The following is a 12,953-nucleotide window of genomic DNA, read 5'->3' as shown; positions in this document are numbered from 1 at the left end:
ACAATTTTTGTTTTGGGACTTAAGATTACCAATTGTCGGATTAGCTGTAAAGGATAAGTGACGAGCTCAGTTTCTGGTCATGTGTTTGGTGGCATTTTTTTTAAAGTTCTTTTGTGGGATGTGAGCATCGCAGACGAGCCCAGCATTTATTGCCTGTCCTTAATTGCCCTAGAGAAGGTGGTGGGAGCTATCTTTTTGAACCACTACAGTCCTCGGATGTAGGTACATGTGCGGTCATGGTAGGAGCAAAAATCAAGAGTTTTGACCCAGTGAGAGTGAAGCAACGGTGATTGTAGTTCCATGTCGGGATGCTGTGAGAGTCTGAATGAACCTTGCAGATGATGGTTCTCCCATGCATCTTCGGCCTTCTGCTAAATACCAGAGGCTGTAAATTTGGAAAGTGTGGTCAAAGGAGCCTTGGTTTGTTGTGTATCTTGTATGTAGTACACGCTGCCGCTACTGTGCATCAGCGGTGGAGGGAATGACTGTTGAAGGTGATGCTGACCAAATGTCCCAGATGATGTTGAGGCTTCTCATGTTGAAATTGCACTGATGTAGCAGGTGAAGATTATTCCATCACACTCCCAATCAATTATCCGTCTAAACTGCACACCATCTGAGGATTTGTGCTCATCAATCATTGTGTTGACGCATCCTCCAAGATCGGAATTTGTTACCTCTGAAGTTGGCACAGAAGGCAAAGAAAACAATTGGGGGAACATAGAACATGATTTGTCTCGTGTTTGGTGAACAGTCTTTGTTGCAGGCAGGTGGTGATTTATTGCAGAATTCTGGCCTCTCGTGTAGTTACAGGATTTATCTGCTTGATCCGGTTCAGACTCTGCTCCATGGTTACTCCCAGGCCATCGATCATGGAGGGTTTCAGTGCTGAAGCCATTGAATATCAAGGGGAGATGGTTGGTTTCTTTCTTTGGAAATACTCATCTAACATTCAGAGGGTGTTAAATAATTGGAAGCTGAAATTCACCCTGCATGTCAGAGAGGTGTTGCCACTTAACTCCGTTCTAAGATGTTTCACCAATGCGTGTGTGGCACTTGTTTTAAACAGAAATCGTTTAAAAGAGCTAATCACTTTGTGTCATCTGTTCTGGGGCCAGAGTTTCTGGGCAGTTGGCAGCAAATGAAGGCCCAGGCCCCTTGGAAGCAGCAGGCGTGTCACTGCCACCGTGTGCTGTGAATAAATGTATCATGTTTTAAAACAAGTCCACAGCCATGTCTGTCAATATATAGGGGGGAGAAAAACTACTCAACAGAGAGGATAATGTATGTTTTTGTGGAAAGAAAGGGAGTGCAGTCACTAAGGTGTGGATTTGCAAAGAGCAGTGTATCTGCAGAAAATTGATACCTTGCAGCTTTGAATGGATATCGATGCTCTTCTGCAGCGGGATTATATAAAATCCAAAATAATATTGTGCACTTTGATTAAGCAGTATATTTTCCAACATACTTTAACCAACCCAATGGCTAATATTACTAAAAAACTTCCTGTCACACTGTTAATAGTGAGTCAGAGAATGCAGTGCATTGTAAGGTCAGAAAGATTATACCATGCAAAATGTAGGTGTGTTCTTTCAGGGCAGCAGGGTTAATGACTGTCGTGGAAACTTTGGGTTCGTATGGAGGTTAATGTAAGAGATCCAGGCGTCTGGTGTTCTGTACTTTTTCTTTAGAGGTGAGTGAGGCGTAATTGTTTGTGATAGTGCAGTACGGCAGACCGGAAACACTGTTGCCAGGTCTTCCATGATATTCCTTGGGACATCCTGGTTACAAATGTGAGTGTCCAGTGCAGTGAACAGTAGGAATGGGTTCATTGGAAACTTGGTATTCTGACAGGAAACTGAAGGAATGAAGTTGACTACCATCTCCCCGCTCACTTCCAAACCCCTCATTATAGATATTTTCCAATTAACCTGTTCAGAGATATTACTACACATCTCAGGAGTGGTGGGACTTAAACCCACGCCTCCTGGCTCAGACTTCGGGGTACTACCACTGCACCACCAGAGTTGTTCCTCCCATTTTAAACCCTATTCAATTTGAATCCTCACACATTGGAATGGAACCTTAGTTTATCATCTTGTGTTTTCAACAGACTTGGCTGAGAATGTGTCTTTGTAGACTCACCCATTTGGGAACAGTGGCCTATCGGTTGCAAAAATTTGGGGTTTCTCAAATCTCTGAATGTGCTCAGCGACATCAGCTGGCAGATTTCACTGGGGATTATGGTGGGCTTTAAAGGGCCCTAGGATGGGCTGGGAACTTGCTCAGTAATGCCCCCTTGATTTAGCAGGTCAGAATGATGATGAGTGCCAATCGGAATTTGATGGGCTTTGGCAAATTGGAAAGAGACCTTGGCTTCCAGCCGCCAACATAGCCACCACCATCATTCCCGTGCCCACCCCATCACACACAAACACAAAAAATGTTGGATCAATATAGCAATCTCAATAAAATAAAGTTAGCCAGTGATTAACCATCGACTGAAATTTCTAAACAGTTTGCTGACCTCTCGTTGACCTCTGCAATTTATAACCAGCTACAGTTAGCAGAACATACACAAGGAGTAATTGAACCTTAAGTGCACCGGTCTGATGATTGACTAAACAGAGCAGCCAGACTTTAGATTGGAGACTGTCTATGAACAACATGATTGGGGATCTGCTAGAATTGATGTGAATGTTGTATCCACACACTTGTTTCTGTCACACTTTGATCATTTTCCACCTGATTATGTCAATATGGTATTTGAGCCAATTGTCTTAACAGAGGATTTTTGAACAAGTGCATTGTACTGAAATAACGCACTCCGTTGCATGCCAGTTTGGTAAATCAGTGCACTTCTGTTGCATCAGAAACTTGGTCCACATGCCATCTTAATTCTGTGCTTCAAGCTTTTAAGTGTACCTATTTAAACAAGCAAATCTTACGTTTCGGTTTCACAACCCTATTCATTTATGGCCACAGTCTACATGTAGAGGCAGAATTTTTTTTCGCATGCCTGAGATAACTCTCAGCATTTGCTGGACAAGATACAATATGGATAGTAGCCCAGCTCCTTCTCGCTGGGAATTTAAAACTGGGCCATAACAATCTCGCATGCTGTTTGTAAATACTCCCTCCCAAATGTGCTTTTTTTTCCCCCTTTTTGAGGAGGAGAATTCATAATGTTGAGATTCACCAGTAACAAGGGCTGTAGTGAACTACCACGAAAATTTAACTTTCCCTTGGCCATCTTTCCTCCCAAAATTAAATTTTAGCCCAACCTTTTAAATATTGTACAGCATCTTGTGTAGCAGAATTCCTCGAAGCGGGGTGGGGTTTCTGATTGGAGAGTCTGGGTAGATATGGGGCAAAGTACCAGTTGAAAATGTGGGGGATTGATGGAGAGAGCGAGGAGATTTCCTGTGACAATCTCCCTGCTTTAGAAGGACTGTAATGCTGAACTTTTTAAACTTATTTCTCTACTTTTCTAATTTATACCTCAAATTTTGTGCCTAGTTATCTTAGTATGTAGCTTTATAAGGACTGTAAGACTGATGTTCTAACTTTATTTTTTTCATTTTTCAAATTTTACCTAAGTAAAAACAAGGACTGCAGATGCTGGAAACCAGCGTCTAGATTAAAGTGGTGCTGGAAAAGTACAGCAGTTCAGGCAGCATCCGAGGAGCAGGAAAATTGACGTTTCGGGCAAAAGCCCTTTATCAGGAATAGAGGCAGAGTGCCTGAAGGGTGGAGAGATAAATGAGAGGATTTTCCTGCTCCTCAGATGCTGCCTCTACCCTTTTACCTAGGATGGCGCGAGAATTTGCAACTTTGTACACTTTTCATTTACTCATGTATCCCTGTACTTGAGTATTTGTGACAATAAACCTAATTCTAATTCTTTCAAGAACAGTTTGCATTTTTGTAACACCTTGGGATATGCAGTTAGGTTATGGTCAGTAGAACTTTGGTTGAGATCAGGTTTATAGAGAGTGGGATGAGCAGAAATTGTGATTTTTTAAAAAATTTCTATTAGAAGCAAAAATGGGCAATGGCTGGAGAAACTCAGCAGCTCTGGCAGCATCGGTGGATATAGAAATGGTTGATGTATTGAGTCCAATATGACTACTTCAGAAATGAAGATGGGTCACAGGACTTGAAATGTTAACTGTTTCTCTCTCCACAGATGCTGCCAGACCTGCTGAGTTTCCCAGCCATTGCTCGTGTTTGTTTCTGACTTAATAAACTGCTGGCCAGTCTTCCATGGAATTTCTCAGAGACTCTTTGTTGTCAGCTGATGTAGAGATTAGAGAGGTCAGCCAGGGAGATCATTCATACCAGTGTTCACTTTCATTATGAATCCATTGATAGGTTGAATTATAGTGTGAAAAGTTTACATAGGTGTTCTCCATCATGGATGCTAGCGTGGGGAGTTTGAAAGTTGTTACTGAGAGTCACGTTGTCGGTGTAATTGGGATTCTAACACTGCAGAGACGTTGTGACAAATAACTTTTGATGTACATAAATGTGTGGTCATCCACTTTGGAATCAATGGGTACATACGGGGTTTTTTCAAAAATGTCAAAAAAGCTTAAAAATGAAAGCCCAAAGAGACTTTTTCTTGGGAGGGATGCATGCTCCATGTACATCATTTATTGGCATTTTAATAATCAGTTACTGAAAATGCTGTAGCAAAAGCTGGCCATTTTTATTTAGAAGAAAACTGGTTATAAAGGGGTAGGCAAACTCGTGGAGTATTGAGAGCTGTTCTGGACACCCCTCCTTAGGAAGGAAATATTGGTCCTTTTTTAGTTGGGGTAAGAGACACGATGAGTAGACATATCTAAAGTCTAAGAGTGAAATTATACAAACTAAGAATGGCATTGTTGGACTTATGAAGGTTCAGCAGCTATCAAGGGGAACAAGTTGTGTCGATAGACAGAAACTATTTCCATTAGTCAGGGTGTCTATGACTCCAGGACATTGTTGAAACATTAGTGGCTGATCTTCTTTCAGGAGTGAAATTTGTAAACGTTTCCACACATAAATACAACAGAAGTCTGAAATTCTTTCCCCAAACAGCAGTTGATGCTCAGTCAGTTGTTTAAATTTGAAGTTGAGATTTGATATGGGACAAGGGCAGCGATGGATTTAGGTTGCAGATTCGCCGTGACCTCATTGAATGCTGCAGCAGCCTCAATGGGTCAAATAGCCAACTCCTGTGACTGTGTTGCTCTGAAATGTGGACAATATTGTAATCAAACTAATGAATCATCAGCAATGATTTTGCAATCCGTATAATGTTATTGTGCTGTTAAAAGCATGTCCAAAAAAAGATTTTGACTGTGTCACTTGTATTTTCCAACACCTCGTTGCAGTACTACTCTGCGTACTTCAAGAATAGGCCAGTTTCAAAGGGATTTTTGATGCCTCCTAACTTCCTGAATTGAACAATACAATCAGTAAGCAAACTATGGGTGTGTTATTACTGTTGCAATGATTTTATGCTTTTCCACTTATTCCACGAATTTGAGAACATTCATAACAAATGCAATTAATTTTTTTTCCCAGCTAGTTTCCTGTTGTTGAATTCTTGCTTCTAATTATTCATTAGACAGTCTTTGAGAAAATAGCTCAATTTGTACTCAGCTGGAAAATTCTGGCTCAATCCAATTGTTGCTTAAGAGAAGGTTGAATTCTGTTTAAACATTGCCTTAAAAACTCTAGTCATTTCTTTGCACAGCAGTTACCTTCTCAATGTGAAAGCATTTCTAGTTTACGCAGTAAATTAACATAATAGCCTTATTGTATTTTACTAATATATTTTTTATATTCTGAATGCTTTTCCTTATCTTCAAGCCTGAATAAAGGCTATGATGATGACTGTGATTAATAGCATTCAGGTTAGCTTGCTGAGAACAATTGTTCACCCAGATCTGTCGAAATGTGTCACAAGTGCGTCAAACTATTTATTTCAAATCATGTTTCCCTCTTTCAGAATTGGTACAGAAATTGCATTTGCAAGGAGTACATTAATAAATTATTGCGTTCAGTTTCAAGAATAGATGCCCAGTAATTTGTAAAATGCTATCTGTTTCATTGCCTTAGGTCAAAAAAGAAGTTATGAAAAGCTGTTTGCGTCATTACTTTTGTATCGTGTAAGAGAGGAAAGATATTGCAAAATGGGCTTATTTATCTCTGCAGCGCACTAAAAATAACAGGAGTCCAGTTTAAAAATAGGAACATTCGAGGAACCGGAACAGACCTTTCGGTCCCTCAAATCTATTCTGCCCTTTTAGATTGTGTCATAACTGCATCCACTCACTTTTTGGTTTAATTTCCCTTCCTGAATAAAAACCTGTCAATCTCCGTTTTCAATTGTTCCTGGTCTCCACAGCTTTTTGGAAGCGAGAGTTCCTGATTTCCACCATCCCAAGTTTCTGATTTTACCCGTGAACGATCTCGCTCAAATCTGAAGGTTATGCTCCTTTTGTGTTGTACTCCCCCACCAGAGGAAACTGTATCTCTTTCTCTGGCCTCCTCTATCTTGTTAATCATCTTTAAACACCTCAATTAACTTGCCACCCCTTCAGTTAAACTCCAAACTGCAGGTTTAAAAAAACTTAGAAATGCTGCTGCCAAGGTGTGCATTCAAGTCTAAAATTAGTAATTTGACTGGGGGAGGTAAGCAAAAGAGTACATTTACTGAAAAGGATAACTAGTTCTGTACAATCAATGTTTAATGCTGCAGCTATTTTAGTTTTTAACATGCTTTCGTGGGAGTGAAAAGATGCTATAATGACCTGCTTTAGTTGCTCTTGTGAGGGTATTTAAGACTTCCAATTTTCATTCTTGCTGATCTGATGCTGGGTTTATCTTTGGGCCAGTGCCCAGATAGGGTGAGAAGGTGGATATAATCATCCTGTCTACTCACTGTCCGAGGGGTTGGGATCTCTCGTAATGCACATAATTTTGTTTCTTTCCAGATATTGATCTCACAACAATACACTGATTCGGGGTCTTTTTAGGGGTTGGTGACATTGAAAATTTTTGTTTTTGCAGAAAATGTACTTTATTAATCAAATTTCTAATATTATATAACCTTTGTGCCTTGAAAATAAGGGTGCAGTCAAATTCAATGCATCTCCACACGTTATGCTCCACCCTTGGTCTCTCATATGTCCTACTGTGGAAATGTATATTCTTAAAATCAAGAATATCGCTCAAGGTCTGTAAATTGAAAATTTTAGAGAAACCTATCTGGTCCTACTCAGAACCATGGTGCAAATGTAGACTGGCTCTGGCTTCACATCAGCATGAGATAACTTAGCATTTTGAGTTAGAATGGTAATTTATTGTCAAGTGTATTTTTACAAAAAAATTAGTGAAAAGTTTTATAATTTGCCATACCATAGTGCTTAAATTAATGACAAGACATCATAAATAAGAAGAAAAGTAAAAGTTCATCACAGTTCAATTAGTGTGCATTGCACTGGAGAACCAGGCTGAGACCTCCACGTCAAGGCTAGACCTCCACGCTGGGCTGCTGGAATGCCAGGAAGCAACTGAAGAAAACCTCCATGACAGGATGCGACCGCCAGGCCTATACCTCCATTCTGGACCTTTGGAAGTCACCTCGTCGCTGGGCCTGGGCCGTGAGAAGACACCTTTCACCAAGGTCTTTTAAAAGAAGGTAAGCTGCCACAATAAATGGGAACACATGCTTTTTTTAAAAAAAAGCAAAGAAAAAAACTAATGCAGGCAGAATATCCAGGCTAAGGAGCCTGCAGTTTACGCTGCTACTTTGCCAGCGCCTTGGGGGAGAAAAAGAGGACAATTGTCAACCCATCAAAATTGACTTGAGGTCCTATTCATTCATAGTACGGTAACATGCATTTTTTGGGTCTTTTTGAGAACTGTGTTCAGCTGATTCTGTTTCCTTGCAGCACCTGTCACTCATTGGAGGCTGTGCCTTCACCACCTGGGCCTCACTCTCTCTGTTACTCCCACCCTCAGCCTCTCCAGCTCATTGTTGAACCTTTTGACGTCTATCTCTTTGACCAAGCTTTATCAGCCCCAGTCACCTCACCCTTTGGGTTTATTGTTAGTTTTTAATCTGATCTTAGCATTTGAGGAAGCCTCTCAGGGTGTTTCACTACATTAAAGATGGTTATATGAATGAAAGCAAGTGGAGCTGTAGTGATATTGTCCCTGGACCAGTAATCTGAAGAACCATGCTAATGTTCTGGGGGATTTGGGAGATAATGAAATTTGAATTCAAATAAAAAAAATTAGTATTAAAAAGCTACTCTAATGAAGACAGTGTAACCATTTTTGGTTGTTATAAAAACCCATCTAGTTCATTTATATCCTTACTTTTAGGTAACAGAATCTGACAGCTTCCCCTGGCCTGGCCTACATGTGACTCCAGACCCACAGCAATGTGGTTGACTCTTAACTGTCCCCTGAGATGGCATAACTTGGTCATCTGTAATTCAGACAGACAGCAAATGCTAGTCTTGCCAATGATGCACAAATTTCATGTAAGAATTAAATAAGTCACTGTTCATATCCCTACCTGAGCCGTTCTTTACACAAACCTTATCACCTTCCGTCCATTATAAATTCAGAAGTGAGGATATTCACTAATGTTTGCACAATGTTCAGCACTGTTTGCAACTCCTCATGTACTGAAGCAGTCCATGTCTAAATATAAGAAGATTTGGACAATGTACAAGCATAGGCTGAAAGTGAGTAAACAGCATTCGTGCCACAGTACCAGGCAATGGCTATTTCCAGTAAGAGGAAAACTTGCTAGAGTCCGTTGACATTCAATTTTTTGTCACTGAATCCCCCTCTATCAACATCTTGGGAGTTACCATTGATCACAAACTGAGCTGGACTTGCCATTTTAAAATTGTGAATGCAAGAGGCTAGGAATAATGTGGCATGTAACTCTCCTCCAGACTCCTTTTAAACTCTAGCACAAGTCAGAGTGCAGTGGAAAACTCTGTACTTGCCTGGATGGGTGCAGAACAAAGCAGCCACTTGATTGGCACCACATCCACAAATATTCCCTCCCTCCACAACCAACGCTCAGTATTAGCAGTGTGTATTATCCACAGGATGTAATATTTCAAGGCTCCTTAGCATCTTCCAAACTCACAGACACTCCTAACCAGATGGCCAAGGGCAGCAGATACATGGAAATACCACCACCTGCAGGACCCCCTCCAAGCCACTCACCATGCTGACTTGGAAGCATCACCGTTCCTTCAGTGTCACTGGATCAAAATCCTGGAATTCCTTCCCTAGTGGTATAGTGGGTATACACCAAATAGATTGATGTGGTCCAAGATGGCAGCTCTGCACCACTTCTCAAAGGCGACTAAGGATGGGCGATAAAGACTTTATAAAGCTCTCGTTAGGCCCAACTTAAAATACTGTGTCCAATTTTGGGCTCCACACCTCAGGAAGGACATACTGGCACTGGAGTGTGTCCAGCGGAGATTCACACGGATGATCTCTGGAATTGTAGGCCTAACGGCTGAGGATCCTGGGATTGTATTCATTAGAGTTTAGAAGGTTGAGGGGCCATCTAATAGAAACTTATAAGATAATGCATGGCTTAGAAAGGGTGGACGCTGGAAAGTTGTTTCCGTTAGGTGGGGAGACTAAGACTCCTGGGCATAGCCTTAAATTTAGAGGGGGTCAATTTAGAACGGAAATGAGAGGACATTTCTTCAGCCAGAGAGGGCGGGCCTGTGGAATTCATTGCCACAGAGTGCAATGGAGGCCAGGATGTTGGGTGTCTTCAAGGCAGAGATTGATAAATTCTTGATCTCACAAGGAATTAAGGGCTACCGGGAGAGTACGGGTAAGTGGAATTGAAACACCCATCAGCCACGATTAAATGGCGGAGTGGACTCGATGGGCCGAATGCCATTGCTTCCACTCCTATGTCTTATGGTCTTATAAATGTTGGCTGAGTTGGTGACACTCTCATCTTATGAATGAACAAAAAAAGATTGTCTTGATGCAACCTCACCATAATAACTTGTCCTCCACTTTATGCACAGATTTCCCAATGTATAGGTGTGACTCTGTTGCATTAGTACTCACCACTTGGATGACAATGGCCTCTGACTTCATTTTTGCCTGCCAGACATCTAGAATGGGGAAACGTTTTATCTCCTATCCGTTTGGTTCAAGTGAAACCTATTTCTGAAGTGAGGCGGAGTTACTGTGCAAACCCACAAACTCGCTGGAAACCTAAAGAAATGAAACTGATGTCATACTCACTTTATTGTGACACTGACTCAGAAATTTCCCTCAATGATAAAATCATTGCCCAACATCCTTGGTATACCAGAAAATCAGCTAAACTATGTTGGAATGCATTTGAATATCAGAATTATAGTGTGTTGTTTTTATCATGTAAACGCTCGCATTACTGGAAGTGTTTTTAATTGTGGCTAATTTGCACGGACATTCTGAAATAAATATCACTGTATCTTAATTGAATCATATTAAAGAGGGCTGGATTATGTTGTCACTTTGAGAACCAATTGGAAACTGCTGGGGGGAGAAAAAGCCTGGATTAATTATGCCGTCTCTATAGTTTTTCCCTTTGCAAGCTGAAACAGGAAACCAGTAAATCTTCCAGTCTTCTGATTCAAAAGTAATTTGGAAATGAAACCTATTATTCTTTTTCTGTTTTGAAGTTGCCATCTCAGTTTACAAGAAAATAATAAGTGATTGGGCAATGCATTTGTTTCCAGTTGAATAGTTAAGATCCCAGAGATGCAATCAATTTTATCTTGGACGGAAACTTAAAAATTTCTGCTTCCAGACTGGGCTATAGTCCCCTCATCTACACGGGTCTGATATTGCTGCCTTTTTTTTGTTTCATTCCCTCAATGATTGATAGCACTTGTAGTGGGTATCCTATGTGCTTGGAACAAGCTTGTTGTTGAGCAGAATGGAATGAACAGTGATTAATCTGTTAACTCTGTTTGGCGCAGTGCCCTTTTGACTTTTGTTGTTTTGTAAGGGTACTCTTTGACTCAGAAGTTTTATTGGTAATATATACACAAGAACCGCAGCTTTTTTTTTAATATGAAGGGAAAGGACAGGCAAAATTAAAGAGATAAACTTGACCCTTTTAGAGCTGGCGAGGGAGAGGAAACAAAAATATCGCTTTCAAGAAGCCGTGGAAAGTGGTGATTATTTTTGGAGCAACTTTTATTCTGCCCATGAACAGGCTTGTTTTAAATTTGTTTTGTATGCAGTCTGTGTGCCATGATTCTCTATTTGCTGACATGCCGAAAATTTACATGTTCCTTTATCCATTATGAAACACTGAATCTGTTCATGTGTAGTTAGTTTCCTCATGACTGCAACTTGGCACAGTGCCAGCAATCTGAGGCTGCATGATGTAAATTGTGAGCTGGGGCATAAAAAATGCATTTGTAGTTGGAAAAGTGTAAACAGATTGGAAAATTAAGTAAAACAAGCGAGTGATTAATTGTCTTCAGATTTCCCTCTGCAAATTGTTTTTTTTTCCCTCTGGTCTCCCTAATGAACCCATCAGTACGTTTCAAAGTACTTGTTATAATATTTTATTCCTTGAGCTGAATAATAGTTTCACTGATAGACTATGAAACAATATGTGCTTCTCCCAGGGTGACCTTTTAGGAAATGAATAGTTTTATTGTCTGCCCTCTTTCTGTGACTGAAACAACAGTGTGGTTTATTAATATGACTCATGGTACAAATGAAATGGGCCTCAAAAGACTTTATTTGTTTTTATCTTTTCTTATCAGTTGTTTTGCAGTCATGTTCCTGCTTTTCTGATAAGCTGCCTAGTGTGGTATTTTGATTAACTATGCTGCTTATATGTGTGGTGTTTTGAGTGGGGTTTTCACCAGTGCAGTGCAGATAGAGAGCGAAATGTGGCTCGTTTGGTGGTGTCGGACTTCTCCCAGGTGCGTATTCGGAAAGTGACCTCTCTCTTTAACATGCGTGCTTGTCTGTAAAGTGAGTGCACATACACTAGCTCTTCTGCTGTCGTTACTTACCTTCTCTCATCACGCTGAAGACGCAAGGAGTGTAGAGCAGTTTCAGAAGAGGACACGTTGGAGCTAAATCTCTTGATGCCAGGATTTATCCGGGTATGTTTGCCGCACGAATGCCCTCTGAAGCACGAGCAGCCAGTCTTGGGGTTTGAAGTTTCTGAGATGGGTAAATTCTTTTGCTCAAAAAGAAACAAGTGAGATAGAGGAGTGAAGATGTGTGCTCCTCAACTGCTGTGCTGTGTTTACACGTGTAAATGTAAAACCACTATGGTTTTAAAATTGGCAATGTGATTGTTAGGAATTCTGCCCTTAAACAAGGGTGTGATTTTTATTTTCCCATCTTTGCTCATCTGCTGCATGCACGTGCTCGGTCCTATCTCAAGCAGCAGTGATTGAGAGGTGGTAGATTGTGGTTTCATTAGATTAGATTATATTACATTACAGTGTGGAAACAGGCCCTTCGGCCCAACAAATCCACACCGACCCGCCGAAGCGCAACCCACCCAGACCCCTACATTTACCCCTTACCTAACACTACGGGCAATTTAGCATGGCCAATTCACCTGACCTGCACATCTTTGGACTGTGGGAGGAAACCGGAGCACCCGGAGGAAACCCACGCAGACACTGGGAGAACGTGCAAACTCCACACAGTCCGTCGCCTGAGGCGGGAATTGAACCCGGGTCTCTGGCGCTGTGAGGCAGCAGTGCTAACCACTGTGCCACCGTGCCGCCCACAAATGCTGGGTTCTGCCAGTATTGCAATTCAACTGGCCACAAGGGGGTGTATGAGGCTCGCCCTGGTGTGTTACCCTAGCACAGAGCAGGGCAGCAGTGGGGTGGGAGTTGGTAGAGGTTTGAAATTGGTCTTTT

The 12,953-nt window shown here is 41.2% G+C and overlaps 1 protein-coding gene across 4 annotated transcripts in view; it reads left to right on the top strand.

Moving 5' to 3' along the window:
• The window catches only part of arid5b (AT-rich interaction domain 5B), a 125,260-nt gene that overhangs the window by 15,665 nt on the left and 96,642 nt on the right, over nt 1-12,953 (top strand). Inside the window, exon 1 of one of the 4 annotated variants that reach the window (XM_043712315.1) lies at nt 11,974-11,990. The exons of the other annotated variants lie outside the window; for them this stretch is intronic. The gene's annotated coding sequence lies outside the window, so the exon portion shown is untranslated. Of the gene's footprint in view, nt 1-11,973; nt 11,991-12,953 lie in introns of those variants that run through there. 4 annotated transcript variants of the gene reach the window in all.

Source organism: Chiloscyllium plagiosum, chromosome 22 (genome assembly GCF_004010195.1).
Source record: "Chiloscyllium plagiosum isolate BGI_BamShark_2017 chromosome 22, ASM401019v2, whole genome shotgun sequence".
Taxonomy (NCBI): Eukaryota; Metazoa; Chordata; class Chondrichthyes; order Orectolobiformes; family Hemiscylliidae; genus Chiloscyllium; species Chiloscyllium plagiosum.
This window is presented reverse-complemented; position numbering and strand designations above follow the sequence as displayed.